The following is a 5,416-nucleotide window of genomic DNA, read 5'->3' on the forward strand; positions in this document are numbered from 1 at the left end:
CACTACCACCCCTGTAACTTACCCAAATATCAGCAATCCCATATATTCAGATGGGACTCAATGGCCAAGGCCTTCAGACCTTAGTGATTTATTTAAACATTGTTTGGAAAATTTATTTTTTTAAGATTCAGAATATCTCATATAAGGAAAGATTGAGTGGAAAACAGATGGTTCAGTTGAGATAGAAGTGTATGAGATCACTACAAACAGCTTCAAGAATCCATCATTGAGATTAGTGGGTTTCATAACTGGGTCGCCATGATGGCCATTCCCAGAGCCTGCAATATATTGGAAGGAAGGGGTCCTCATTGTTATTTGCTTACCCAAGTAGTAAATGATCAAACTCGCACTCCGAAAGTGTGTTCCACTGATGGCAATTTTACCTGCACTGAAGTAATCCCAATAACCAGTAACTTAACCTGCACCATACTGCAGTATTCCCCTGCCGACGCCCTTAATGGTGAACCTTCTCGGAGCTATATGAGAATTGTTAACCAAGAAAGGTGGTATGACACTGTACCAAAGAGAGATGTGCTAGGGTATCGATGGACACTGGTTAATGCCACACTAGGGATTGTAACATTCACACTGCCATTACCCAGTTTTCAGGTCACCTCTGTATACCCGAATTGCTCCAAGGGGGCTGCCATTTGGTTAGCAGAACAAAGGGCATGGATCGTCTCAAGAAGGAAAAGAGATCTGAATGCCAATAGTGCAGCAGCAATTTGGACTCTTTACGAAGGCCAAGAGCATGAGGTAACAGAGGGTCTGTCACCTGGCAACTAATGGCGAGACCCTGCCCCCTGCAAGGGGATGCTAAAGATGTGGGGGAACAAAGAGGTCAGGTGACCTCCTGGCCCGGGAAAGAGACACAGCCCAGAGAAGGAGGGGCTGGAGGGGGTTGGGGAGTTTTTGGAAGCTGACTGGGAAATGGAGAGGAGCCCTGAGGAGGCTCGGGCCTCCCAGTGGGGCTGTGGCCTCCCTGGGCCCCAGCTGGACCTAACTAAGGGGATGTCTTGTTGTCTATACTGGCAAGACCTGTTTTGGACCATGTTTCTGTTGTTTAAATAAACCTCTGTCTTACTGCCTGGCTGACAGTCACATCTGACTGCAAAGTGGGGGTGCAGGGCCCTCTGGCTTCCCCAGAACCCCGACTGGGCAAACTCGCTGTGAGAAGTGCACAGAGGGGCACCTGCTAAATGCTACGTGTGAGCTTCCTGCCCTAAAAGTAGTCTGCTCCAAGGGAGAGGAGGCTCCTGAAAGTCCTGACTGGCTTTGTGGGGAGCAGTTCCAGAGCATCGCCCGGGGACTCCGTGACAGCTGGTTTCTGAGTGGGAGCAGAAGTGAGGTCCCAGAGTTAACACCAGGTTTTGTCTGTCATCCTGACACTCAATCTCTGTGACACCTTGGCCAAAGCAAATCTCCTTGTGCCTCACCTTCCTATCTGTATAATGGGGATACGTTCATAGTGACTTTCCTTTGCTTGGTGTTTTGAATGTAAGGTGCTGCACAGTCTGATGATCGTTACTGATGAGAATTACTGATCTCTGTTCCCTTACCAACAGGCCAGTATGGCTGCAGAAAGTGTTTGTATTGCCTCAAAGTCATCTATCCCCAGATCTGTCTGTCTGCTTCCTACCCATCCCTCCTGGTCATTTACAGGATTTCAGACCCTATGGAGACTTAGACATTGTCTCTAGTTTTCTCCCTAATCAACTATAATTTTTAAATGAACACAAATGCACAGAGCAGCCATCTCCTCTCTGACTCAGCACAGAGCCCAAGGGTTCTCATCTCCCTTTGGGAAGGCCTTGTAATTGCTGTTTACTCATAAAGGTGGATAAATAGCACAGAAGCGCAGACAGGTTTGTCTCCAGCATGTTTACATCCAGATGCCCCTTCTTCCCTAGAGGCTGAACGATCCCACTGGGATTGCACAGAGCTATATTATAAATGGCGCACACCCCTGTGTCGCTCTCAGCGTGGGATACTGCTGCAGATGCTGGGATGAGAGAGGTGTGGGACACGGCTACCTGTAGGGGATTCCCGGGGAAGACGCTTCCATCTCAGGATTCACAGGTACCATCTCTTACTGCAGAACTCACCTGCTCGACAAACCCAGAGCAACGTGGGTGTGCTGGGATAGAGAATAGGTCTGGGGTCCTTTCTGATCTGTACAGTCAGTAAACATCCCAGGGCCCTTGCCAGACGTGATGAATGTCTGTTTTCTGTACACCCCCGCCTGCCTTGGTTGATGACTTCATGGCACAGGGGATCCTTCAGGATGAAAGCTGTTAGTAGACGGATAGTACAAGGCCAAATTTTGATGCCTTGGCCCATAGTTTGCTCAGGCCCCATTTATGCAAAACTCCCTTTGCAGTAAAAACTGATTAAAGACCTCAGGAGCCAGCTGTGTGTTAATGCACAGACACTGTCACATCCTGCTCTTGCATTTCAGGCTGTTAACTCGGGGGGGGGGCTGTTACCTGACTTTTGTCTGCTGGAAAATATAGAGGTGCTAGGGCTCCTGTGATGGTGCCGCCCGTGGGAGCCAGCTGAGGTCACTCAATTAGAATGAACTGAAAACAAAACGAGGTAGACAAACCTCAGAAGCTGGTGGTTATTCCAGTACTTAGATTTACCAAACCAGCACAGAACAGCTTCTGTAGGACCTCACTGGTTACTTAGGCCTGGTCTACACTACGCTTTTAAACCGAAGTTAGTAGTGTTAAACCGATTTAACGCTGCACCTCTCCACACAACGAGAGGAATAGTGCTGAAATTGGTATTACCATATCAGATTAGGGTTAGTGTGGCTGCAAATCAATGGTATTGGCCTCTGGGCAGTATCCCACAGTGCACCACTGTGACTGCTCTGGACAGCAATCTGAACTCAGATACCGTGGCCAGGTAGACAGGAAAAGCCCCGCGAACTTTTGAATTTCATTTCCTGTTTGCCCAGCGTGGAGCTCTGATCAGCACGGGTGGCGATACAGTCCCAAATCCAAAAAGAGCTCCAGCATGGACCGTACGGGAGATACTGGATCTGATCGCTGTATGGGGAGACAAATCTGTTCTATCAGAGCTCAGTTATAGAAGATGAAATGCCAAAGCATTTGAAAAAAATCTCCAGGCTATGATACAGAGTTCACAGCACAGTGCTGTGTGGCAAACGTAATGGAAAACCAAAGAATCAAATGGACGCTCATGGAGGGAGGGAAAGGGTACCGAGGACTCCAGCTATCCCACAGTCCCCGCAGTCTCCAAAAATCATTTGCATTCATGGCTGAACTCCCAATGCCTGTAGGGTGAAACACATTGTCCGGGGTGGTTCAGGTCATATCTCATCAATTTACACCCCCCCCCACATACCCGCGTGAAAGAAAAGGAAAAAAAAATCATTTCTTGACTTTTTTATATGTCACCCTATGCCTACTGCATGCTGCTGGTAGACACGGGGCTGCGGCACTGAACAGCAGCATCCTCTCTCCTCCCCTTGTCATCATCCCGTGAGTGCTCCTGGCTGGCCTCAGGTGAGGTCAGCCGAGGGCGCCTGGGTAAAAATAGGAATGACACCCAGTCATTTCCAGCCGATGGTACAGAATGGCTGTTAACCGTCTTCATCATAGCAACTGGGGGCTGAGCTCCATCAGCCCCACCCATTTCATGTGTAAAGAAAAGATTCTGTACTGCCTGGACTATCATAGCAGTGGGATGCTGGGCTTCTCTCCCCCCACTGTTTAATGTCCTGCCTGGGCTATCATAGCAGCTGGAGGCTGCCTCCCCCTCATTTTATCTCACTAACAAGTCAGTGTTTCTTATTCCTGCATTCTTTATTACTTCATGACACACATGGGGGGACATTACCACGGTAGCCCAGGAGGATTGGGGGAGCAGGGAAGCAATGAGTGGGGTTGTTGCAGGGGCACCCCCTAGCATGGCATGCAGCTCATCATTTCTGCGGGATCTGACAGAGAGCGATTGTGCTCTCTGGTACACTGATTCTCTAGCACGCTTGCCCCATATTCTAGACAGGACTGACTCTATTTTTAGATACAATATAAAGGAGAGAATGACCCATAGAGTCATTCCCATTTTTGTCTTTGCACCCCCGGCCAACCTCAGCCAGGGGCATCCATGACAGCAGCAGACGGTACAGAATGACTGATAACCGTCATCTCATCACCAATTTACAATGGCACAGCAGATAGTACAGAACGACTGGCAGCCATCTCTGCCACATTGCAATGGCAAAAGAATGCTGCTGTGTAGCGCTGCAGTATCACCTCTGTCAGTGGCATCCAGTACACATACGGTGACAGTGACAAAAGCCAAAACAGGCTCCATGGTGGCCATGCTAAGGCATCTACCAGGGCAATCCAGGGAAAAAGGGCACAAAATGATTGTCTACCATTGCTTTCACAAAGGAATGAGTGACGACATTTACCCAGAATCACCCGCGACACTGTTTTTGTACAATCATGCATTGGGGTCTCAGCCCAGACTTCCAATAGGCGTGGGAGACTGCAGAAACGATGGGATAGCTACGAGATAGCTACCCACAGTACAACGCTCCAGAAATCGATGCTAGTCTCGGACCATGGACGCATACCACTGAATTAACATGCTTATTGTGGTTGCGTGCACTCGACTTTATACAATCTATTTTACAAAACCAGTTCATGTAAAATAAGAATAATCCCGTAGTGTAGACATACCCTTAGAGTCCGAACAAAGCAGTTCCTTTAAAGTGCCCAGCCTCAGGCCTCCATCCAGACACACACGTCAGAGATGATGATAAATACGGAAAAACTTGTCTCATCATATAAAAGAAAAGGTTCTTCCAATCCCAAAGGATCAGCCACATACCCAGGTCCAACTATAGCTTAGATCTTACCCAAAAAACATGCTATAGCTAATTTTTGTTAACTAAACTAAAATTTATTTGAAAACAAAAGAGAGAGAGGGTTGGTTAATTGATCAATATACAGACAGACAAACTCAATTGTTAAGGTTCCGATACACATTAGAGATGAGTCTGTAGTTGCCAAATGTCCTTTTAGAAATAGTGCAGAGGTTATAGTCCAATGTCCATACGCAGGGTGACTCCAGTCAGTGACTGGGGATCTCAATCCTTATGGCTTAAGGTTTTCCCCTTTTGAAACCCAAAGCAGATCGGAGATAAAACAGGCTGGTGTCCCAGGGTCTTTATACGTTTTTCCAGCAGCTTCTTGTCCTGAGAGAATAAGCTTCATCTTCTGTCTCCCAAACATCCTGGCAATTAGCATAGTGCAATTTATCCATTAAGCAGTTTATACAGAGTTCATCACAACCTTCAAAGAGACAGACAGACAATAATACTATTTCACTCAAAAGTTATCATAAATATTAATACTCCTTTTTTGATCTTTGAATT

This window comes from Gopherus flavomarginatus, chromosome 1 (assembly GCF_025201925.1).
Source record: "Gopherus flavomarginatus isolate rGopFla2 chromosome 1, rGopFla2.mat.asm, whole genome shotgun sequence".
In the NCBI taxonomy this organism is placed as follows: Eukaryota; Metazoa; Chordata; order Testudines; family Testudinidae; genus Gopherus; species Gopherus flavomarginatus.